We start from the raw sequence: 26,909 nt of genomic DNA on the forward strand, positions 1-26,909 counted from the left end.
TCCCTCTAGCAATGAAGGACAAAATTCCATTTGCCTTCTTAATCACCTGTTGCACCTGTAAACCAACTTTTTGCGACTCATGCATTAGCACACCCAGGTCTCTCTGCACAGCAGCATGTTTTAATATTTTATCATTTAAATAATAATCCCTTTTGCTGTTATTCCTACCAAAATGGATAACCTCACATTTGTCAACATTGTATTCCATCTGCCAGACCCTAGCCCATTCACTTAGCCTATCTAAATCCCTCTGCAGACTTCCAGTATCCTCTGCACTTTTTGCTTTACCACTTATCTTAGTGTTGTCTGCAAACTTGGACACATTGCCCTTGGTCCCCAACTCCAAATCATCTATGTAAATTGTGAACAGTTGTGGGCCCAACACTGATCCCTGAGGGACACCACTAGCAACCAGAGAAAGACCCATTAATCCCCACTCTTTGCTTTCTATTAATTAACCAATCCTCTATCCATGCTACTACTTTCCCCTTAATGCCATGCATCTTTATCTTGTGCAGCAACCTTTTGTGTGATATCTTGTCAAAGGCTTTCTGGAAATCCAGATTTACCACATCCATTGGCTCCCCGTTATCTACCGCACTGGTAATGTCCTCAAAAACCTCACTAAATTAGTTAGGCACAACCTGCCCTTTATGAACCCATGCTGCGTCTGCCCAATGGGACAATTTCCATCCAGATGCCTCGCTATTTCTTCCTTGATGATAGATTCCAGCACTAGATAGATTCCCTACTACCGAAGTTAAGCTCACTGACCTATAATTACCCACTTTCTGCCTACCTCCTTTTTTAAACAGGGGTGTCACGTTTGCTAATTTCCAATCTGCCAGGACCACCCCAGAGTCTAGTGAATTTTGGTAAATTATCACTAGTTCATGCTCCTTGACCTGTTCTCCTGATCCTTCGCTTTGGTCTTCAGGGTCTTATTCCTGTCTGACATGAGCAACATCTGAGCCTCCAATGAAGCAAGCTCATCCTTGTGCCTGGATAAGGCCTGCTCCATTCCCTTGAGCGTTCTCCCTTGCTCCTTTACAGCTTTAGCAGCCTTGCCCAGCTACTTTCGGGTCAGGCCCAGAGTCATCACCACAGGGATGAAGTATCCTTTCCTCACAGTCTTACAAATGAAAGAAAAAATTGTCCCCGTCTGGTATCCTAACAACTAGTTTGGGATCCTAACAATATAATCTTCTGGAAGCTAATTACTTACCCTGATGATAAAGCTTGCATTTTGGCCCCTTTCCCTCTGTTCAGATTGTCCTATGATTGGTGTTCAAACATTGGGCATGTGAAGACGATTTGTTATGGAATGATCAATAATTAGTCACCATCATGATCCCAATAGTTTGTGCCAATGCATTTCTACCATGCACTCAAACTAATCTTCCTTTACTTCTAGCCCTCCCTTCTAACTATTTCCAGTGGGGTCCTGGGGTCAGCTGACAGGCAAAATATGCAGATTTCGGAATAGGAGAAATCCATATCCTTGAGCTTGTCTCTCCTCCAAATTAGATCTTGGCTGATTTCCATCTCAATTGCATGCAACTCACCACCAGAGCTCCATATCCCTTCATCCTGCTGCCAATAAAAAATCTACTGACCCGAGTCCGGAACGCTACAAGCCCATTTAGCCAAACACTGGGGGAAGTTCAGAGGGCTGAATTTTTCAGTGGTGGATTCAGGCAAGTGGGGACTGGGATATTGGATGCCGAGCACTACTGTCAGTCCTACACTGCAAGTATGTTACAAGCAGTTACCGACACACTGGCAGAATTAATTTCAGTTCTGTGTGAGTGCGGTCCCGATTAATTAGGCATAAAATCTAATTAGCCATGCATGAGCTCTGATTGCCCATGCAAGTGAGGATCTTCAGCAGGTTTGTTCACGTTTCCGATGACTGGGCAGAAAGCAGTACATTCCAGACCGCAGCAACTCACGGAGTAAACCAATTTCTCCCCATTTCCATAGATTTAGAATTCCACAGTAGAATCGCCACAGTACAGAAGGCGGTCGTTCGGCCCTTCGAGTCTGCACCGACCCTCTGAAAGAGCACTCTACCTAGGCTCACTCCCCTGCTCCATCCCCATAACCCCACCTAACCCACGCGTCTGTGGACACGAATGGGCAATTTAACGTGGCCAATCCACTGAACCTGCACAGCTTTAGACTGTGGGAGGAAACCGGAGCACCCGGAGGAAACCCACACAGACATGGGGAGAACGTGCAAAGTCCACACAGACAGCCACCCGAAGTCGAAATCGAACCTGGGTCCCTGGTGCTGTGGGCAGCAGTGCTAACCACTGTGCCACCATGCTGCCCCATGCCCTGTTACGATTGTCTGGTTATTGATCCTCCTGTCAGTGAGAAAGTTTCTTCCTATCTACTTTATTAAGACTCAATTCTGAGCAACTTTGGCAAATCTCCTCTTAACTTTCACTGATCAAAGGGGAACAGCCCCCATTGTCTCCAGATAACTGAACACACTCGTTCCTGGTGTTGCTCTGGTAAATCTGCATCTCCTCCATTCCTTAGCATCCTTCCTAAAGTCTGCCACCCAGAATACCCAGTTTGGGATCATTTTTACTCATTGTCTTCCCCTTGCTCTTTGTTTTGAATCCTCCCTGTCAATCCTGCAAAACTGTGTCCAGGATCTGTCCAAACCCTCCATGCTCAAGATCCCGAGCTTACCATCTCCGGGATCGGCGGGCCTCTTTCCTCCTTCTCCTTGTCTTGCAGTCCCGGCAGTGGCCACAAAAATGCTCTTGGATCTGCCCAGACTTGATGGAGCTACCAGCCAATCCGATTGGCATAAACCCCAGCCAACATGGCTTACATAAACAGTGTCACCACCCCCAACCACCCTCCATTGGGTCTCCTGTCCTTACTTATCACTCCCATGCCTCCCTTTCCCCCCCTTTCCACCACCCCCCCGACTTCTCAAAGAAGTCGATGAATGGCTGCCACAGAGCAAACCCCTGCAATGAACCCCTCAAGGAGAATTGACTTTTTCGACTCTGAGAAACCCCGCCATGTCGCTAACCCATGCCCCCGACTTCAGGGGCTCCGAGTCCCTCCACCCTAGTAAGATCCGTCTCCTGGCCGCCAGAGAGGAAAGGCCAGTCCGTCAGCCTCTCTAACCCTCTGGGCTCCCGGGTCTACCGACACACGAAAGATCTCCACCTCTGGACTCGGAAGCACCCTCAGATTTAAATCCTCTGACATGATATCTGGGCAGCACGGTAGCACATTGGGGAGCACTGTTGCTTTACAGCTTCAGGGTCCCAGGTTCTATTCCCGGCTTGGGTCACTGTCTGTGTGGAGTCTGCATGTTCTCCCCGTGTCTGTGTGGGTTTCCTCCTGGTGCTCCGCTTTCCTCCTACAAGTCCCGAAAGTTGTGCTGCTAGGTAATTTGGACGTTCTGAATTCTCCCTCTGTGTACCCGGACAGTCGCCGGAATGTGGCGACTAGGGGCTTTCCACAGTAACCTCTTGCAGTGTTAATGTAAGCCTACCTTGTGACAATAAAGATTATTATTATTTGACTTCAGCAAATCCCTGCCAGAAACCCCTCAGTCTTGGATAAGCCAAAAACATATGGACATGGTTCCCAGGACCGCCCCGCAAAACGCTCTCACCTATCTTCCAACTTCTCAAAGAATCTGCTTATCCAGGCCACTATGGACTGTGGACCACCTTAAACTGTGTCAGGCTGAGCCTGGCGCACGGCGAGGTTGCATTAACTCTCCTCAGGGCCTCCTCTCATAACCCGGCCTCCAACTCCCCACCTGTACAGCCTGTACAGCAATTCCAATTCTCCGTATTGTACACACTGCCTGGTGAATGGGCCCCAGCTCTAGGTGGGTATGAATCCCAAAGCCTCAGCTTGCCCATTCACCCACACCGAAAGTGCCCACCATTGGCACATGGTCAACAGCAGCTACACGGAAAATTACTTGAATAAAATTAAAACATAAATTACCATTGACCAAAATTTCGAGCGTCATCAGTCCCTAATTAAAACACTTCAATTATGATGCTACCTCTTCCTGAGCCACCTGGTTGCACTTTGCATAATGCTAATTGCGCTAATTAGAGCAAGTGGGCATGCATTTCCGATTCCCTCTTTGCCTTTGTTTTGCTTTGTGTCTGCAGCATTGATTCAGTACTTGGGTCACTCGGAGTGATGGAACCCCTGCAGTCAATCTCACATCACCAGCCCCTCCACTGAAACTTCCGACAGAGGCAGAGCACTTCATGTCCTGAACCCAGCAGAGCAGCTCCCCGCAAAGTCCTACTCTATCGTCTCTCTGCACAAGATATACTCACTCTACCACCATCACACACTCAGGCAATGGCCCCCGTTGAAAAGAGGCCAAGGGTTTCACGCTTCGCAACTTGTTGCTGGCTGATTTGGATGAGGATAAATCGTTAACTGTCAGGTGTGATCACTTTCTATAATGACTAGGTTGTTATATTGGAGAAGTCAGTGTGCTGTACCCCGTCACTAAATTAACTACAATAACAAGTATTGATAGGACCATCAAATAATAGGACACAGAATTTGAGTGATTTTTCGAGGAGGTGATTGGGTGTATAGATGAGGGCTGAGCAGTTGATGTAGTCTACATGGATTTCAAAGAACAAGAACAAAGAACAAAGAAATGTACAGCACAGGAACAGGCCCTTCGGCCCTCCAAGCCCATGCCGACCATGCTGTCTGACTAAACTACAATCTTCTACACTTCCTGGGTCTGCATCCCTCTATTCCCATCCTATTCATGTATTTGTCAAGATGCCCCTTAAATGTCACTATCGTCCCTGCTTCCACCACCTCCTCCGGTAGCGGGTTCCAGGCACCCACTACCCTCTGTGTAAAAAACTTGCCTCGTGCTTCTACTCTAAACCTTGCCCCTATCACCTTAAACCTATGCCCCCTAGTAATTGACCCCTCGACCCCGGGGAAAAGCCTCTGACTATCCACTCTGTCTATGCCCCTCATAATTTTGTAGACCTCTATCAGGTCGTGCCTCAACCTCCGTCGTTCCAGTGAGAACAAACCGAGTTTATTCAACCGCTCCTCATAGCTAATGCCCTCCATACCAGGCAACATTCTGGTAAATCTATTCTGCACCCTCTCTAAAGCCTCCACATCCTTCTGGTAGTGTGGCGACCAGAATTGAACACTATACTCCAAGTGTGGCCTAACTAAGGTTCGATACAGCTGTAACATGACTTGCCAATTCTTATACTCAATGCCCTGGCCAATGAAGGCAAGCATGCCGTATGCCTTCTTGACTACCTTCTCCACCTGTGTTGCCCCTTTCAGTGACCTGTGGACCTGTACTCCTAGATCTCTTTGACTTTCAATACTCTTGAGGGTTCTACCATTCACTGTATATTCCCTAACTGCATTAGACCTTCCAAAATGCATTACCTCACATTTGTCCGGATTAAACTCCATCTGCCATCTCTCCGCCCAAGTCTCCGAACAATCTAAATCCTGCTGTATCCTCTGACAGTCCTCATCGCTATCCGCAATTCCACCAACCTTTGTGTCGTCTGCAAACTTACTAATCAGACCAGTTACATTTTCCTCCAAATCATTTATATATACTACAAAGAGCAAAGGTCCCAGCACTGATCCCTGTGGAACACCACTGGTCACATCCCGCCAATTAGAAAAGCATCCTTCCATTGCTACTCTCTGCCTTCTATGACCTAGCCAGTTCTGTATCCACCTTGCCAGCTCACCCCTGATCCCGTGTGACTTCACCTTTTGTACTAGTCTACCATGAGGGACCTTGTCAAAGGCCTTACTGAAGCCCATATAGACAACATCCACTGCCCTACCTGCATCAATCATCTTTGTGACCTCCTCGAAAAACTCTATCAAGTTAGTGAGACATGACCTCCCCTTCACAAAACCATGCTGCCTCTCACTAATACGTCCATTTGCTTCCAAATGCGAGTAGATCCTGTCTCGAAGAATTCTCTCCAGTAATTTCCCTACCACTGAAGTAAGGCGCACCGGCCTGTAGTTCCCTGGATTATCCTTGTTACCCTTCTTAAACAGAGGAACAGGATTGGCTATTCTCCAGTCCTCCGGGACATCACCTGAAGACAGTGAGGATCCAAAGATTTCTGTCAAGGCCTCAGCAATTTCCTCTCCAGCCTCCTTCAGCATTCTGGGGTAGATCCCATCAGGCCCTGGGGACCTATCTACCTAAATATTTTTTAAGACACCCAACACCTCGTCTTTTTGGATCTCAATGTGACCCAGACTATCTATCTACACCCCCTTCTCCAGACTCAACATCTACCAATGTCTTCTCTTTGGTGAATACTGATGCAAAGTATTCATTTAGTACCTCGCCCATTTCCTCTGGCTCCACACATAGGTTCCCTTGCCTATCCTTCAATGGGCCAACCCTTTCCCTGGCTACCCTCTTGCTTTTTCTGTACATGTAAAAAGCCTTGGGATTTTCCTTAACCCTATTTGCCAATGACTTTTTGTGACCCCTTCTAGCCCTCCTGACTCCTTGCTTAAGTTCCTTCCTACTTTCCTTATATTCCACACAGGCTTCGTCTGTTCCCAACCTTTTAGCCCTGACAAATGCTTTCAGTAAGATATTTAACATGTCTCGCATGGGAGACTGAGAAAGAAGGTAAGAGCTCATGGGATTATGCCAATTTGACAAATTGGATCTAAAATTGGCTTTGTGGCAGGAGGCAGAGTGTGATGGTCGAAGGTTGTTTTTGTGACTGGAAGGCTGTGTCCAGTGGTATACCGCAGGAATCGGTGCTGGGTCCCTTGCTGTTTGTAATGTACATTAATGATCTGGACAGGAATGTGGGAGGTATGATCAGTAAATTCGTAGATGGCATGATAATTGGTGGTGTGGTAAATAGCAAAGGAGGAAAGCTCTAGATTACAGGATGATATAAACCCAGGCTGGTCAGATGGGCAGAACAGTGGCAAATGGAATCTAACCGTGAAAAGTATGAGGTGATGCATTTTACATAGATACATAGAAGATAGGAGCAGGAGGAGGCCTTTTGATCCTTCGAGCCTGCTCCTCCATTCATCACGATCATGGCTGATCATCCAACTCAATAGCTTAATCCTGCTTTCTCCCCATAACCTTTGATCCCATTCTCCCCAAGTGCTATATCCAGCCACCTCTTGAACATATTCAAAGTTTTAGCATCAACTACTTCCTGTGGTAATGAATTCCACAGGCTCACCACTCTTTGTGTGAAGAAGCGTCTCCTTATCTCTGTCTGAAAGGTTTACCCTGAATCCTCAGGCTGTGACCCCTGGTCTGGACACACCCATCATTGGTAACATCTTCCCTGCCTAGTCCTGTTAGAATTTTATAAGTCTCTATGAGATCCCCCCTCATTCTTCTGAACTCCAGCGAGAACAATCCTAACCTAGTCAATCTCTCCTCATATGACAGTCCCGCCATCCCTGGAATCAGTCTGGTCAACCTTCGCTGCACTCCCTCGAGAGCAAGAATATCCTTCCTCAGAGAAGGAGACCAAAACTGCACACAATACTCCAAGTGTGGCCTCACCAAGGCCCAGTATAATTGCAGCAACACATCCCTGCTTCTATACTTGAAACCTCCTGCAATGAAGGTCAGCATACCATTAGCCTTCTTTACTGCCTGCTGCACCAGCATGCTTACCTTCAGCGAATGGTGCACAAGGATACCCAGGTCCCGCTGCACACCCCCCTCTCCCAATTTACAACCATTCAGGTAGTAATCTGCCTTCCTGTTTTTGCTTCCAAAGTGAATGACCTCACACTTATCCAAATTATACTGCATCTGCCATTGGTTTGCCCATTCGCCCAACCTATCCAGATCTTGCTGTAAGATCCCTGCATCCTCATCACAATTCACCCTCCCACTTAATTTGGTATCATCTGCAAACTTTGAGATGTTACATTTTGTTCCCTCATCCAAATCATTAATATTTATTGTGAATAGCTGGGGTCCCAGCACCAATCCATGTGGTACCCCACTAGTTACTGCCTGCCAATTTGAAAAGGACCCATTAATCCCTACTCTTTGTTTCCTCTCTGCCAACCAGTTTTCTATCCACCTCAATACATTTCCCCCAATCCCATGTACTTTAATTTTGCACAATAATCTCTTTTGCGGGACTTTTGTGAGGACCAACAAGGCAAGAGAAACACAATGAATGGTAGGAAGTACAGAGGACCAGAGGGACCTTGGGGTGCATATCCATAGTTCCCTGAAGGCAGCAGGACAGGTAGATAAGGTGGTTAAAAAGGCATACGGGATACTTGTCTTTATTAATCGAGGCATGGACTATAAGAGCAGGAGGTTATGATGGAGCTGTAGAAAAACACACATTAGTCCACAGCTAGAATACTGTGTGCAGTTCTGGTTGGTACACTATAGGAAGAATATGATTTCACTAGAGAGGGTGCAGGGGAGATTCACCAGGATGTTGCCTGAGCTGGAGTGTTTCAGCTATCAAGAGAGGCTAGTTGGGCTGCGGTTGTTTTCCTTAGAGCTGAGATGGCTGAGGGAGGACCTGACTGAGGTGTACAAAATTATGAGGGACGTAGATAGGAAGAAACCTGTACCTTTGACTGAGAGGACAATAACCAAGGAGCATAGATTTAAGTTAAGGGCAGGAGGTTTAGAGGAGATGTGAGGAAAATTATAACAATAATATGCCTCGGAAGGCGACGGGCCCAGACGGGATCCCTGGTCGTGCACTCAGAGCCTGCGCGGACCAGCTGGCAGAGGTATTCACGGACATCTTTAACCTACTCCACTCCGAGGTCCCCACCTGCTTCAAGAAGACCACCGTCATACCGGTACTAAAGAAGAACCAGGCAACGTGCCTCAATGACTACCGAACAGTGGCCCTGACTTCAGTCGTAATGAAGTGCTTCGAAAGGTTGATCATGAAGCGCGTCACCTCCATACTCCCAGAACGCCTTGATCCACATTCACATACCGCTGCAACCGGTCCACATCAGACACCATTTCCCTGGCCCTGCACTCATCCCCAGAGCATCTCGAAAACAAGGACTCCTACATTAGACTCCTATTTATTGACTACAGCTCCGCCTTCAACACCATAATCCCAGCCAAGCTCATATCAAAGCTCCAAAACCTAGGACTTGGCTCCCCACTCGGCAACTGGATCCTCGATTTTCTGACCAACAGACCACAATCAGTAAGAATGAACAACAACACCTCCTCCACAATAGTCCTCAACACCGGCGCCCCACAAGGCTGTGTACTTAGACCCCTACTCTACTCCCTGTACACACACGACTGCGTGGCAAAACTTGTTTCCAACTCCATCTACAAGTTTGCTGACGATACGACCATAGTGGTCCGGATCTCGAATAACGATGAGTCTGAATACAGGAGGGAGATAGAGAACCTAGTGGAGTGGTGTAGCGACAACAATCTCTCCCTCAATGCTAGCAAAACTAAAGAGCTGGTAATTGACTTCAGGAAGCAAAGTACTGTACACACCCCTGTCAGCGTCAACGGGGCCGAGGTGGAGATGGTTAGCAGTTTCAAATTCCTAGGGGTGCACATCTCCAAAAATCTGTCCTGGTCCACCCACGTCGACGCTACCACCAAGAAAGCACAACAGCGCCTATACTTCCTCAGGAAACTAAGGAAATTCGACATGTCCACATTGCCTCTTACCAACTTTTACAGATGCACCATCGAAAGCATCCTATCGGGCTGCATCACAGCCTGGTATGGCACCTGCTCAGCCCAGGACCGCAAGAAACTTCAGAGAGTCGTGAACACCGCCCAGTCCATCACACGAACCTGCCTCCCATCCATTGACTCCATCTACACCTCCCGCTGCCTGGGGAAAGCGGGCAGTATAATCAAAGACCCCTCCCACCCGGCTTACTCACTCTCCCAACTTCTTCCATCGGGCAGGAGATACAGAAGCCTGAGAACACGCACGAACAGACTCAAAAACAGCTTCTTCCCCACTGTTACCAGACTCCTAAATGACCCTCTCATGGACTGACTTCATTAACACTACACCCTGTATGCTTCATCCGATGCCAGTGCTTATGTAGTTACATTGTATATGTTGTGTTGTCCTATTGTGTATTTTCTTTTATTCCTTTTTCTTCTGATGTACTTAATGATCTGTTCAGCTGCTCGCAGAAAAATACTTTTCACTGTACCTCGGTACACGTGACAATAAACACATCTAATCCAATCCAATCCAATAATCGCTTATTGTCACAAGTAGGCTTCAATGAAGTTACTGTGAAAAGCCCCTCGTCGCCACATTCCGGCACCTGCTCTGGGAAGCTGGTACGGGAATTGAACCCTCGCTGCTGGACTTGTTCTGCATTACAAGCCAGCTGTTTAGCCCACTGTGCTAAACCAACCCCTATTTTCACCCAGGAGGTGGTGGGAATCTGGAATTCACTGCCTGAAAGAGTGGCAGAGGCCAGAACTTTCACAACATTTAAGAAGCATTTAGATGAGCTATTGAAACGCCACAGCATACAAGGCTATGGACCAGGTGCTGGAAAATGGGAGTAGATGGATAGTATTTGATGGCCAGTGGAGGCATGATGGGCCATAGGGCCTCCTTTTGTACTGTAAAGTTCTGTGACTCAGAAAGTGACCTTGCAGTTTATAATGTCTGTGCTGGCTCTTTGAAAGGAACTATTTAAGTTGACACACAGCCACATCCCTGCTCTTACCACATAGCCCTGAAAATTATTTCCCTCAAGTATTTATAGGATTTTTTTTCAAAGGTTATTATTGAATCTGCTTCCTCCAACAACAGCTTGCATTTTTAGAACTTGCCTGGATGAATGCAGCCCAAACAACATTCATGAAGCTTTACAACATCCAGGACAAAGCAGCCCGCTTGATTGGCACCCCATCCACAAAGGTTAACCTCCCCTACCACAGTAGCAGCTGTGTGCAACATCTACAAGATGGACTGCAGGAACTTACCAAGGTTCCTTACACAGTATTTTCCAAACTCACAACCACTACCATCTAGAAGGACAAGGGCAACAGATACATGGGAACATCACAACCTGAAGGTTCCCCTCCACTCACTATCCTGACTTGGAAATATATTGTTGTTCCTTCAATGAGTCAAAATCCTGGAACCCCCTCCCTAACAGCACTGTGGGTGTACCTACATCACATGGACTGCAGTGGTTCAAGAAGGCAGCTCACCACCACCTTGTCAACGGCAATTACGGATGGGCAACAAATGTTGGTGTAGCCAACAATGCCAACATCCAATGAATGGATGAAAAAGAATAGTGCCTTTGCAAGATTAATTACCCCAAACCGTTTCATAGGAGCGTCACCAAACAAAACCTGACACCGAGTCACATGAGGAGACACTAGCTTGGATGACCAAAAGCTTGGTGAAGAAGATGGGTTTTAAGTAGAATGAGAGAGGGGCAGAGAATTTTATGATGGAAATTCCAAACATTATAGCAAAGGTCTCTGAAGGTGCAACATAATTATATCAGGATTCACAAGAAGCCAGTCTGCTTCTCCTCACCTCGTCCTCATTCTTTTGCCATATTAAATTGTATAAGAAAGACCAAGGTTCCAAGCTATTCAGGCCCATTAAAGCTCTGTCTATAATGTTGAAAATATGCTCCAGGTGGTCATGTCAGCCTGGATTTTACAGATTGGATCTGTTTACGATGGAGACATTAAGTGCGGCCTGAAACCCCACTATGGGTGCCTGACAATGAGCCCCTGCACTGGGAGTGCTGTTTCCGATTATTAGCAAAGACAAAAGGACACAGAATTGGAGGTATACTTGTCACATGGGTCAGCACTTGTTTGGGAGGCGGAAAGAAGGAACAAGAAAGCCCTGCATTTATATAGTGCCTTTCACAACCTCAGGACATCAGGAAGTGCTTTACAGTCAATGAAGCACTTTTGAAGACTGTGATTACTGTAATGTGGGAAAATGTTGCCATGATTGCTCTGAGGGGGTGCAAAGTGCCATATAAATGCATGTTGCACATAACAGAGCATTTGAATGTCCATTTTATATTGGACAGGATTTTCCCCTCCCCTCCATGTACTTTCAAAGGGTCAGTAGCTCTGGGATGGCCACGTCCCGATTACAAAATGGACACTTGCAAAGAATGCAGGTAAGATTGGACAATACTAAGAAACAAGCAGGTGCAAGGTCTGTCTGTTGATTAGAACCTTAAGCTCTCAGACAGGACAGAAACCACCAAGCAATCTACATACTAATGAGCCATCTCCGGGGACAAAAGGGAAACATTTAGATACACGATGTTAAGGCAGACTCCCCGGCACCAGAAGAGGCTAAGACAAAGCAGACCAACGGTCACTAGGACACGCCCAGTAATCAGGGAACCACCCCTCTATTGGAGGAAGATCGATAAGAATGATTGGGGAAAGACCCAATTAATTGAGGCCAAGTTCAAGGCCCGCCCAAAAGCACGTGAAGCCCTTTTTAGTATAAAAGGTATTACCCAAGGGAGAATCTTTCTTTGGCCTTGGCTCTCAGCGAAGAGAGACCTGCCGAGTTGCTGCATCAGACCAAGAAAGTTCCAAGTCAATGCACGCTACGAGATAGACGTTCCTAGTTGCTATCCTGTAAACAGCTCAACCCAGCAGCCTCAGAACCGAGCAACGGCCATTGTTCCTCTGACTGAGTGGGCACCCGAAGCTAAGTATAGGCTTTAGTAATAGTGATAGTTTAGTTTGTAGAGTTTATGCATGAGTACATTTGACTGTGTGTAAATAAATGAGCATTGCTTTTGAACTTACTAACTGGTGAATCGAGTCTGTGATCAGTATTCGGTTCTGGACCTTGTGGCGGTGTCAAAAGACACCTGGCGACTCTTGAGCAAATGTAATTAAACAGAGCCAAATTAAGAGACAACACACAAATTAGCAACAGTGAGTTCTGGTTTGAAACCTCATTCAAATTCAGCTCAGGCCTCGACGGTCACCTGCAGGGAGCAGACAGGCACCCTGCCGCAGTTCGCCAGTTCGGCAGGTGTGAAATTGGCCACCCACTAAACTGAGCTGGTCAAGTCTGAGGGTGGTGGGGGAACAGCCATGAGTCATCTTTACGAGTGGGTGGGTGAGGACGGCGACACGTCAGCAGCAGGTTGGAGTATTTGCTTGGCGAGTCCGGCTGCTCCTGGGCCCACAACGATAAAAGAGCGAACATTTCTTGCCCTTTTCCTTGTAAGCGGCCAACAGTTGCCCCTTTAGGAGTAGCCACTTAGGCTGCTAAATCTGGATACAGCCAGGTGAAGCATGCTGAAATTTTGTGCCTGAATTCTGTGTCCTTTGGTGTCCTCCAGGCATTGTCAGTTTAGCTTAGCCTGTTTCAGGCAGATGTGCAAGGCAACTAAAATTGCCTTCGCCAATATGGCACCTGGGGCACTTCCAGTGACAGGCTACAATGTGAAATTCAGAAATCTTAATGTCAAAGTTACATGGAACTGAATTTTTCTCCCACAGATTGGATTTACAAATTCCCAGGAGCACGAGGTTTCGGTAACCAGATTTAAGCTAATTGGGAAAAGAAGCTGCAGTGAAAAGATTTTTTTTCTTAAAAATACAGCGCGTTGTTATACTTTGGATTGCACTGCCTGAAAAAATATTGGGAGTGGGAAATTTCAAAAGGGAATTGAACATAGACTTGAACAGGGGAAAGAAATTGCAGATGTACAGAGAAAGAGTGGGGGGAAAGTGGAGCTAACTGGATAGCTTTTTCGAAGATCTGGCACAGGCCCAGAGGGGCTACATTGGCGTTCTTTTCAGTGCAGTGTGATGATAAGTGGTTGTGTTACTGCACCCAAAGGAGACACTCACGCACACACACAAATCTTGTTGGAGTACTGTGTGTTTAATCAACAGATCAGTAAACCATTTGTATACACTCCTAATGCACAGCGAGGAAAGCAGAAGTCATCAGTGATGGATAGGATCGCTTGATTTAAAAGAAAGTGTCTGTGGCTATTAAAGCAGTGAACTGTTAGAGGGAGGCTGTATCAGTTGGCTCTCGCTCCCACTTTGGAGCTGTGTTCAATCACTCTGCTGAACGAGAGCCTGGTTTCAAAGGCACGAGTCGGAGTGTTGCAATGACTGCCGTCCACTAAATAATAGATCAAGCAAGCGAGTAAATATTGAGAAAAAATGACTCAGTTCTCGGTTTGGGAGGTTTAAAATTATAAAGGCCAGGTTCAGCTCAAACAATAACAGTAACAGACAAATGGGTGAGATTTTGCTGTTTGCGTGACGATACATACAAACATGCAAATTAGGAGCAGGAGTAGGCCACTCGCTCGCTTGACCCTGTCCCACCATTCAATAAGATCATGGGTTGGATACGGTGTCATCCGTCACCGGTAGCGGAGTTCCTAATGGGCGGAGAATCCAGCATCTGGGAGAAGGTTCCGATCTGTTTCTGATGCTCTTCCCCCCCCCCCCCCCCCCCCCTCCACTGGCATTGGGATCGAGGTTTGCGTCCGTGTGCCAGCGGGAGGATGCCAATGGGTCGTTAGGACTCAGCGGGCCGGGCACCATATTCTCCGGGCCCGCGTGATTCCGCGGTTCTCTGGGCGAGGATTAATACAGGCATTGACAAGCGTAGTCCTAAGTCCATCAGAGGGCCACCTACCCCCTCCCCCACAATGCAAGACCTGCCCACCCCACCCCCACCAGACCCCCTCCAACCCCCAAAGACCCCCTAAATGAAGAGGACCCCCAGAGACCCCTAAATAAGGAAAACTCCGAGACTCCTTAGATAAAGAGACCACTCCCACAGACCCCCACAGAAAAAAGACCACTGTCAGGCAGCCCCCCAGAAAAGAGAGCCCTGTCTGGAAGCTAAGGAGCAGTCCAGACTGAAGCAGTGAAATAAATTACTGTTGTAACACACAACTGGGCATACACTTGCTGGCTCAGGAATAGAAACCATGTGTCAATTCCTGGAAAGAGAAACCAGGCAGCTGTGTTTAAACCCCCTCAGATCCTTGGGCTGCAAGCCATTCATTTCCCTTACTAGGCTGTGATTGACAGCTTCCACACACACACAACTGTCCGCCTTGCTTCATTCATCTTCCTTCATGTTTGAGTAACTTTGACGTTCTCTAACCACAAGGTTTATAAAGTTCAACCATTTCGAAGAGAGTTAGGTGCTGTCAATTTCCAGCTGACCACTTCAAAAGCACTCAAGGGTGAAGGGGTGTGATTGTAAAGCACTTAAATCTCTTCAAAGTGGTTGATGTTTATAAACATTGTGGCTAGCGCACTTCAGAGTTACTCAACCGTGAAGGAAGATGAATGAAGCAAGGCTGGGTTCCAGTGTTGCTCTGGACACAGCAGAGCAGAGGTACGGTGATGGGGCAGGGCTGCAAGACGTCAAGAGCCCAAAAAAGCTGAAGCAATTGATTAGCGTGCAACACACACTGTCATCTTTTCTTCAAGTAATTTATTATGTTATAAAACAGAAGGGTAAAAGGCTGGTTACAATATAATAAAAGAAACAGCTGTGAAAAAGGAATTAAACCACATGTGCAGCAACGTACGCAGCATACAAAGTAAAACGGGGAGAATTAGAGGCAATGATCCATAGCGAAGTAGAAAGAGAAACTGGAACTTATACATAAATAGGGCTGACAACTAAACATTGTTGATTGGAACATAATCAGAAAGGAAGGAGATGGTGTTAGGCAGCATTGTGGGGGGGGGGGGTGGTTGTAGGCAGGGTGAGGGTGTGTGACACATGTACTCACTGGAAATAATAATACAGCAGTAGAAAAGTGGAATACATGTGACAGAAGGTTAGGGACAGAATCTATATGGATTAAAGTAAAAGGTAAGCATGGACCTATCCCACTAGTGGCAGTATACTACAGAGCACCTAACAGTACAAAGGAAGCGGAGAAGAAATAAGTACGTAAATGTGCAAAATGAGTAAAGGATATAGCCACTCGGCTCCTCAAGTCTGCTCCCATTCATAAGATCATGACCGATCTGATTGTAACCTCGACCCCACATTCCTACCTAGCCTTGATAACCTTGCACCCCCTTGTTCTTCAAGAATCTATCGCGCTCTGCCTTAAAAATATTGAAAGACTCTGCTTCCACTGCCTTTTGATGAAGAGAGTTCCAAAGACCCCTGACCCTTTGAAAGGAAAACATTCTTCTCAGCTCTGTCCTAAATGGGCGACCCCTTGTTTTTTAAACAGTGACCCCTATTTCTATTTTCTCTGACAAGCGGAGGGATGTAATTGCACATTGTAGCGCACAATGACTTACACGAGACGAGAAGCGATGAAGTCTATCCATGCTTTATTAAGCGAGACTTGTTCCCCAGCAGCTCAGGAACAGAATGAGGCTGCGGGGAGGACTCGAGCTCTTATACTCCGCCTTCAGGGCGGAGCCAGAAGTCGGCAGATCCAACCAGGACCCGGGACCTGTCAGCCAATAGCCTTTCGGCTTCACATGTACCATATTACCCCTAATACATACCACCACATCCACCCCTTGTTAAAAAGGAACCTGGCAGGGTGGTGGTTCGCATGGTGGTAGGAGTTTACAAGACTGGCCCTGGAACAAATTTCGGACTGTGGCTATACATATTTAGCCCAACATTTAGCTATGTACAAGTTTGTCAGAACTATTTACAATAAGGAAAAAAAAATTATTTTACAACAAAATTCTTGCTTTCTTGGTGTCACGCGGATTCCTCGAGTCGAGCGGGCGGTCTGGTCTTCCTCATTGATCGCCTCAGCCCCGGTGGTGGTGCAGGTGCTGGCTCGGGCGCTGTCGTCTCCGGGGGCGTTGTGCTGTTTGTTCCTGTTTTACTCCTGGGCGGGCACGGGAGGAGGACCGATCCCCCCGGGAAGGGGGCGGTCATGGGGTGCACTGGTGGCAGGGAGGGGGTGATCGGTGTTGGGGGTGTGTGTGTGTTGCCAGCGGGCGCCAGGTCCCGCAGGGAGGCTGTGTCCTGTCGGCCGTCGGGGTACGCCACATAGGCGTACTGCGGGTTCGCGTGGAGAAGGTGAACCCTCTCGACCAACGGGTCCGATTTGTGCGCCCGCACATGTTTCCAGAGCAAGATGGGTCCTGGGGCTGCCAGCCAGGTCAGCAGCGACGTTCCGGAGGAGGACTTCCTAGGGAAGACAAGGAGGCGCTCGCGAGGCATTTGGTTAGTGGTGGTAGACAGCAGCGACCGGATGGAGTGGAGAGCATCCGGGAGAACTTCCTGCCACCGGGAAACTGGGAGATCTCTGGACCGTAGGGCCAGTAGGACGGTCTTCCAGACCGTGCCGTTCTCCCTCTCTACCTGCCCGTTTCCCCGGGAGTTGTAGCTGGTCGTCCTGCTCGAGGCAATGCCCTTGCTGAGCAGGAACTGACGCAGCTCGTCACTCATGAAGGAGGACCCCCTGTCGCTATGGATGTATGCGGGGAAGCTGAACAGTGTAAAGATGGTGCCCAGGGCTTTAATGACCGTGACCGCTGTCATGTCGGGGCAGGGAATGGCGAAGGGGAAACGGGAGTACTCGTCCACCACATTCAGGAAGCATGCGTTGCGGTCGGTGGAGGGGAGGGGCCCTTTGAAATCCAAACTGAGGCATTCATAGGGGCGGGAAGCCTTGACCAGGTGCGCTCTATCTGGCCTGAAAAAGTGCGGTTTGCACTCTGCGCAGATGTGGCAGTTCCTGGTGACTGTACGGACCTCCTCCACATAGTAGGGGAGGTGCGGGACTTTACAAAATGGTAGAATCGAGTGACCCCCAGGTGGCAGAGGTCCTCGTGGAGGGCTTGGAGGCGGTCTATTTGTGCGTTGGCACATGTGCCGCGGGATAGGGCATCGGACGGCTCGTTCAGCTTTCCGGGACGGTACACGATCTCGTAGTTGAAGGTGGAGAGCTCGATCGTCCACCTTAAGATCTTGTCATTCTTAATTTTGCCCCGCTGTGCATTATCGAACATGAAGGCTACCGACCGTTGATCGGTGAGGAGAGTGAATCTCCTGCCGGCCAGGTAATGCCTCCAATGTCGCACAGCTTCCACTATGGCTTGGGCTTCCTTTTCCACTGAGGAGTGGCGGATTTCTGAGGCGTGGAGGGTCCGGGAGAAAAAAGCCACGGGTCTGCCTGCTTGGTTAAGGGTGGCCGCCAGAGCTACATCGGATGCGTCGCTCTCGACCTGGAAGAGGAGGGACTCGTCGATGGCGCGCATCGTGGCCTTTGAGATATCCGCTTTGATGCGGCTGAAGGCCTGGCGAGCCTCTGTCGACAGGGGGAAGGTAGTGGACTGTATTAGCGGGCGGGCCTTGTCTGCATACTGGGGGACCCACTGGGCGTAATATGAAAAGAAGCCCAGGCAACGTTTCAGGGCTTTGGAGCAGTGGGGGAGGGGAAATTCCATAAGGGGGCGCATGCGTTCGGGGTCGGGGCCTATCACTCCATTGCGCACTACGTATCCCAGGATGGCCAAAAGGTTTGTGCTAAAACGCATTTTTCCTCGTTATATGTGAGGTTCAGGGCGTTAGCGGTCTGGAGGAACTTTTGGAGGTTGGCGTCGTGGTCCTGCTGATCGTGGCCACAGATGGTTACGTTGTCGAGATACGGGAACGTGGCCTGAAACCCGTGCTGGTCAACCATTCGGTCAATCTCCCGTTGGAAGACCGAGACCCCGTTCATCACGCCAAATGGGACCCTTAGGAAATGGTATAGCTGCCCGTCTGCCTCGAAGGCGGTGTACTTGCGGTCACCTGGGCGGATGGGGAGCTGGGGGTCGGCGGACTTGAGGTCCACGGTGGAAAAAATCTTATATTGGGCAATCCGATTGACCATGTCGGATATGCGGGGGAGAGGGTACGCATCGAGCTGCGTGTACCTGTTGATGGTCTGACTATAGTCTACGACTATCCTTTGCTTCTCCCCGGTCTTCACGACTACCACCTGGGCTCTCCAGGGACTATTGCTGACCTGGATTATGCCTTCCTTCAGCAACCGCTGGACTTCAGACTGGATAAACGTCTGGTCCTGGGCGCTGTACCGTCTGCTCCTAGTGGCGACGGGTTTGCAATCCGGGGTGAGGTTTGCAAACAAGGACGGCGGTTCAACCTTGAGGGTTGCGAGGCCGCAGATAGTGAGTGGGGGTATTGGGCCGCCGAATTGGAATGTTAGGCTCTGGAGGTTACACTGGAAGTCTAATCCCAGTAATGTGGGCGCGCAGAGTTGGGGAAGGACGTAGAGCCTGTAGTTCTTAAACTCCCTCCCTTGCACCGTTAGGTTTGCGATGCAGAACCCTTTGATCTCCACTGAGTGGGATCCTGCAGCTAGGGAAATCTTTTGCGTGCTTAGATGGATGGACAGAAAACAGCGTCTTACCATATCTGGGTGAATAAAACTTTCCGTGATCCCGGAGTCGATCAAGCATGGCGTCCCGTATCCGTTGACCAGCACCGTTGTTGTCGTCGTTTGGGGCGTCCGGGGCCGCGATTGATCCAGTGTCACCGAAGCCAGTCGTGGCAGTAGTGTCGCGGCGTTTTCTTCGGACCCCGTGGAGCCATCTATGCTGGGGCCCTTTGTTGTCAACCAAGATGGCGGCGTCCATGGATCGCACGCGGTCGGGGGTGGACAAAATGGCTGCCCCCATGAATCACACGTGGCTGGGGGGGTCACAAGATGGCGGCGCCCATCCTCCCTTCGTGGTGTCCGGGACCCAAAATGGCGGCACCCGCGGGTCGCACATGGGACGCTGGGGGGGGTTGGGGGGTGTTCGGGATGTGTTGTCCTCGTTCTTCTCCGGGGATTGCGGCGACCCCCCGGGACCGGCACACTGCCGCGTAATGGCCCTTTTTGCTGCAGCTTTTACAAGTAGCTGCACGGGCCGGGCAGCGCTGCCGGGGGTGTTTCGCCTGCCCGCAAAAGTAGCAGCGGGCCCCCCCGGGATGGTCTGGCGCTCTAACCGCGCAAGCTTGTGGAGGGGGGTCCCGGGGAGTCGTTCGCGACGGGGGTCCACAGAGCCCAAGGGGCTGCCGCGCGGTCGGGGCCGTAGGCGCGGGTGTTTTGGGAGGCCACATCAAGGGAGGCCGCAAGGGCCCGTGCCTCTGAGAGTCCTAGCGACTCTCTTTCTAAAAGTCTCTGACGAATTTGGGGAGAGTTCATACCTGCCATGAATGCACCTCGAATTAGCAGGTCCGTGTGCTCGATCGCGTTCACCGGCGGGCAGTTGCAGTTTCGTCCCAAAATCAGCAGCGCGCCGTAGAATTCGTCGACCGATTCTCTGGGAATTTGCCGTCTCGTCGCGAGTTGGTGGCGTGCGTAGACCTGGTTCACGGGCCGAATGTAGATGCCCTTCAGCAACGCGAGCGCCGTCGGGAAATCCTCCGCGTCTTCTATAAGCAAGTAAATCTCCGGGCTTACCCTCGAATGCAGGACCTGCATTTTCTGCTCTTCCGTGGGCCGGGGGCCGTTCGAAGGTAGCCTTCGAAGCATGCTAGCCAGTGTTTGAACATGGCCGCCGAGTTTGCTGCATGGGGGCTGATCCGCAGGCCCTCCGGGGTGATCCGGAGCTCCATAGTCTTTTAAGCTTGCTTAACAAATTGTAGCGCACAATGACTTACACGAGACGAGAAGCGATGAAGTCTATCTAGGGTTTATTAAGCGAGACTTGTTCCCCAGCAGCTCAGTAACAGAATGAGGCTGCAGGGAGGACTCGAGCTCTTATACTCCGCCTTCAGGGCGGAGCCAGAAGTCGGCAGATCCAACCAGGACCCGGGACCTGTCAGCCAATAGCCTCTCGGCTTCACAGGTACCATATTACCCCTAATACATACCACCACAAACTGGAAAGGGTGCAGAGGAGATTCAGCTATCAAGAGAGGCTGCTTAGGCTGAGTTGTTTATCTTAGAGCAGAGAAGGCTGAAGGAGGACCGAATCGAGGCGTACAAAATTACAAGGGACATAGATAGGGTAGACCGGAAGGAACTTTTCCCCTTAGTAGAGGGGTCAATAACCAGGGGGCATAGATTTAAGGTAAGAGGCAGGAGATTTAGAAGAGATTTGAGGTAAAACATTTTCACGAGGGTGATAGGAATCTGGAAATTACTGCCTGAAAGGGTGGTCGACATAGGAACCCTCACAATATTTAAGAAGAATTTAAATAAGCACATGAAACGCTGTAGCATACAAGGATATGGATCAAGTGCTGGAAAATGGGATTAGAATAGATAGGTGCTTGATGGCCACGCAGACAAGATGGGTCGTGGTTCCTCTTTCTGTGCTGTAAAGCTCCACGGCCCTAATAGGGAACATCCTCTCTACATCTACCCTGTCAATACTCCTCAGGACCTTAAAGATTTTGGTCAGGTCGTCACTTGTTCTTCTAAACTCTAGTGGATACAAATCGAATCTCTCCAGCCTTCCCTTACATGACAAGCCGCCCATTCCTGGGTCTAATAAACCTTCTCTGAACTGCTTCTAATTCATTTGTAACTTTTCTTAAATAAGGAGACCAATGAGCAGAACCTTCCCCCCAAAATTGCGAAGTGCCAGGTGATGAGATCTTCCCACACTTTGCCATTTCTTTGAAGTGTTTTGCGCCGTCATTGCGAGGAGTGGGGCCTAAACACGCCCGCAAGCCAGGCTTCACAGGCACCTGAACGCAAAGTGAAATTAAAGGCCCTCCCACCACCCCCCCCCCCCCCCACCCCACGAACACCGGGACCGCCCCACCTCATTAACCGCATACTCCCCATCCCCACGAACATAGGTCGCCGGCCTAATCAACCCCCCCGCCTGGAACATAGATCACCAACATTATGGTTCGCTCTCTATGGCCTGCCCCCTTCAGGCCCCATCCCTTCAGGCCCTGCCCCTTCAGGCTAAGCCCCTTCAGGCCCTGCCTGTTCAGCTCCAGCCCCTTGGCACTGCCCCCTGCCAGGTTGAAACTACCAGGGTGACAGGCGGCCTTGCCAGGGCACTGCCCTGCTATGTCCTTGACCCCAGGGGCTACAATAGCCTCCAAGCCCCCTAGTGTGGTCATCACATCTGGTGCCTGTTTGTGCCGACCAGTAGTTATTCCCATCGGCACCACGTGATGCCGGCGGGTGGGAATATTGAATGGTCCTGGAAGATTCCTCATTAACCCGATTTTGAATATTAAAATCAATTTAAATGAATGGTAATTGGGTTGATGCCCTCATTGGGTGCCAACCTGATTGCATCTGCTGGGAGGGTGTGGGAACATCACAAAATGTTTGACGCCTGGTACAAATTTCATTTTAGCCTGGAGCTTTCCCAAAATAGCAGAATTTGTGCTGGGCACAATGCGGTCGGAAAATTGTCATCCAATATTATGCATAATATTCCAGATGTGCTCTCATCAATGCCTCGTACAAAAAATTTTCAATAAAACATTTATAAAAAAAAAAATCAATGCCTCGTACAACTGAAGCATAACCTCCCTACTTTTATATTCATTTCCCCTTACGATAAATGCTGACATTCTATTAGCTTTCCGAATTACTTTATGTACCTATATGCTGGTCCTTTGTGATTCATGCACTAGGACACCCAGATTCCTCTGCATCTCAGAGTCCTGCAAACTCTCATCACTTAGATAATAAATTTATTTCTTATTCTTCCTGCCGAAATGAAGTTTCACATTGGCCAACATTATACTCCATTTGCCAGATCTTTGCCCACTCACTTAACCTATCTCTATCCCTTTGTAGCCTCCTTAAGTCCTCTTCACAATTTACTTTCCTACCTATCTTCAGGTCATCAGCAAATTTAGAAACACTACCTTCAGGATCTTCACCACAGCAAAACAAGTAAGGAAGACTTACGACATCTGGCCCAGTGTGCATTTTGGCCAATTAAGTAGTTTTTTGAAATGCAGCTCTGCCATCATGAAGATCACTTGTTTCCATATCTTGTAACAACACCCGTCCCAGCTCCTGCCTCAGCTATTTTGCTGCCGAAACTTTCAACCGTACCTTCGCTACTTCGAAGCACAATTACAGCGTTCACCTGGCCAAGCTCCTATCTTCCACTCTCCACAATCTCTTCAAATCTCTACTGCTTGGATTGCATTGCAACTCACATCTCCCAGTCATCCATCACCCCCCCGTGTTCCCGGTTCAGCAATGCCTCCATTTTAAAATTCTCATCCGCATTTTCAAATCCCTCCCAATCTCTGTAATGTCCTCCATCCCACAATGTTCCGAAATCCCGGAGTTCCTCCAATTCTGACCTCTTACGCACCCCTACCTTTCATCACTCCACCATGAGTGGCTATGCGTTGAACTGTCTAACCCTATGTCCTAGGGACTCCCTCCTTAAACCTCTCTACCTCTACTCGCTCTCCTCCTTTAAGATCCTCCATAGAATCTTTGACCAAGTTTCTGACCACCCTTAGATGTTACAAAAATTGCATGGTCTAAAAACAGGGTAAAACATCCATTATGTCACAATCCGTAGGTTGTTTGTGATTTTTTCTTTTCGTTCGGAAAATCAAGTCTGCTTTCCCAACTTCCAGGCAGGAAACTAAGATCTCCGCATCCCAGATTCTCATTTTGCTAATTAGTGTACAGTGTTCAACCTCTGAGGGCCTACACTGATGTTTTAAGACTGCCTAGGTTCTGACTCATTATCCGGACCATTGCTTTATTCTGAATAAATAAGTCAGCTTCTATTTTAATCACTAGAGATTTGTACTTTTGCTTCAAATTTGGATTCTGTGCTCATCTAGGTAAACGTCACAAGTAGTGACCTCGCCTATTGTAAATAAAGGGCTAACGAAGGTAAGTAGGGCCACTGCTTAACAGTAACTGTGTAAATTAATTTTGTCATTTGATGTATGATTCCAGCGGTTTTATTCAGTGTTCTGTGGATCACGTTCTGTGAACTTCCATGTTTTTCCAAGGTAATGCAATACCTTATTAAGGCTTCAGCTATGTAAAAGTCTGGTTGGACTACAGCGGGAGTACTGCTATGTCACACAGGTGGAGCGGGCTCTGAATGATCCCGCTCAGCCAAAAACATCGACTCTCCAAAGATTGGAAGAGCATTGCGATGTAAACAAAATTAAACATAGAAAAAATAAGGACCTCATGGAAACGGAATCCCCCCCCCCCCTCCCCTCCCCCTCCCCTCCCCCCCGCAGCCTGGACAGAGACTCCCCCCCCCGCCCCGTGGAATCCCTTCACCCCCCCCACCCCCACCATGGAACCCCCCCCCATCCCCACCATGGAACTCCCCACACCTCCCCCAAGGAGGGACAATCAACTACGTAAATCCCATTGCCGTAAAAGCTGTTTTGGGTCTTTCGCTCGATTCTTCCGCCCCACTCTGCTGTCTCTGAGATTTTGAATTCAATGCCACTATGGCTAATGCCCCTTTAAATATTACTCACCTGTTCCATTTATAAAGTTAAATATTACATCCTACAACTCTCCTTTCTCCCTGTGTTTATGCAGACCAAGATAGATATCATCGTTTCCTACACTCATTTATTCTTTCCCCAGCTCTCAAACTGCGAGGCTTTTTTACTCTGACAATCTACAGATCTAAACTTGATAAGCATTTCTTCATTGCGGTGAGAATTTCCACCTTTCCATGCTGTAGCTGGGGTGAGTGGGGGAATGTGGAGCTCAGGCCTAAGCCTGCAATGCACCTGGATTCTACCTTGTTGATGCAGTCAGAACAAATCCCAAGTCGAAGGTGGGGATACACCTGGGCCGGGATTCTCTGATCCCGCATCGGGTCGGAGAATCGCCTGTGGGTGGGGGGCTGGGGCGCGCGAATCACAGCTCACGCCGGCGTGAATCAACCATTCGAAGGAGGAAGTAGGGATCGGCATGGGGGGATGCCACAGATGTTGAGACGGCACGGCCGTGATTGCCGCGGTTGTCGGGGGCAGAGCCGCCCAGGGCCGGGGGTGCCGGGGGTGTAGGGGGTGTGGTTATCGGTGGCAGAAGCTGCCCGGGCCCGGGGGTGTGGGTTGGTGTTGGTGTCGGGGGGGCGTGGTGGGGGTTGTGGGGAGTGTCGGGGAGGGGGGTGTGGGGAGTGTCAGGGAGGGGATCGGGAGGGGGGTGGTGGGGAGTGTCGGGGAGGGGGGTGTGGGGAGTATCGGGGAGGGGATCGGGAGGGGGGTGGTGGGGAGTGTCGGGGAGGGGGTCGGGTTTGGGGGGGTTTGCGTGGATAGGTGCCGTCTGGCAACAGTGGCGGCCATGTAGCCCATGGCACCTGGCTGTGGAGGGGGGTATGTGTAATGACGAAATGTCATCTACCGCCACCACCTGCAGACCGTTTGATCATCACCCAGCGATGTTGGCCGCCGTAGCAGGAGCTGCCCTTCTACATGTTGCCCTATGGGAGCTGGAGCAGGAGCATGCCAGGGAGGTGATGGAGGCTGCCGCAGAGGAGCGTGCCGCAGAGGGGCAGGTGGCAGCCACCCAGGCTGGAGGGCGCCTGCCCAATAGGATGAGGAGAAGGAGGAGGAGGAGGAGGCGCTGCCATGGCGATGGAGGTGCCCGATGAGGCCTCGTGTGTACCGGCGCTGCATGTCCTTCCATGACCTCTCGGACAGGGCATGCAGGAGGAGACTACGGCTGAGCCGGGAAACCGTCGCCCATATCTGCCACCCGATGGCACACCTGGCACTGCCTGGCACTGGAGGTGGACACCCTCTCCCGGTGGCCGTCAAGGTGACGGTCGCCCTGAAGCTCTGTGCCACGGGGTCGTTCCAGTCGCCGACTGGGGACCTGTCCGCCATTTCCCAGGCATCGGTGCACAGGTGCATCCGTGCAGTGACAGACGCCCTGTACAACATCACGGACCGCTACATTCAGTTCCCTGTGGACCGCGTCCACCAGGATGCCCGGGCAGCGGGCTTTGCTACGGTTGCCAGGATAACCATGGTGCAGAGTGCGATCGATGGGGTGCATGTTGCCCTGTGGCCACCAGCGGACAACAGGGCCGTGTTCATGTACAGGAAGGGGACCTACTCCATGAACATTCAGGTGGTCTGTGACCACCGGATGAGGTTCCTGCATGTCTGCGCCCGGTACCCGGGCAGTGTACATGACTCGTTCATATTGGCACAATCGTTCATTCACGGCATGTTCGAGGGACACCCCCTCCGGCTGAGGGTCTGGTTGCTGGGCGACAGAGGTTACCTGTTGCGGTCGTGGCTGATGACGCCTATACGGAGGCCACAGACTGACACGGAAACCCGATACAATGGGGCCCATGCAGCAAACAGGGGTGTGGTCGAGAGGTGCTTCGGGCTACTGAAGATGTGCTTCAGGTGCCTGGACCGCACTGGAGGGGCCCTCCAGTACCCGTCGGAGAGGGTCGGCCGCATCGTTGTGGTTTGCTGCGTCCTGCACAATGTAGCCCAGCAGAAGGGCGGTGTGCTGGAGGCAGAGGAGGAGGAGGAGGAGGGGGAGGGGGAGGATCACGATGAGGAGGATGTGGAGGGAGGGGGCAATGTACGGGACATATGGGCTGGACAGGGATGGGAGGTTGCCCAGTGATACCGTCTGGTGTGGGAGCTCCAGGAACCCGGGACCCGTCTGGGCGACAGCTGGTTGCTGGGGCCGGTCTGCCCACCGACTGTCCGACCCCTTGGATACTTCTACCTCCGCCTGCTGTACCGAGACGGCTGTGTGGTGCGCACCAGTGAGTGTCCCAGAAGCCTCATCACTAAATTGCGTTGGTGGAGGGTAGAGGAGATAGCAGTGGCGTTCCGTGGAGGTCCTCATTGGACCTGAAGTCCGGGGTCCCCAGGGGTGGTGTGTCCTGACCATCCGTCCCATGGGGTGCTGTGTCCTGTCCGTCCGTACCCTGT

This window comes from Scyliorhinus torazame, chromosome 3 (assembly GCF_047496885.1).
Source record: "Scyliorhinus torazame isolate Kashiwa2021f chromosome 3, sScyTor2.1, whole genome shotgun sequence".
NCBI lineage: Eukaryota > Metazoa > Chordata > Chondrichthyes > Carcharhiniformes > Scyliorhinidae > Scyliorhinus > Scyliorhinus torazame.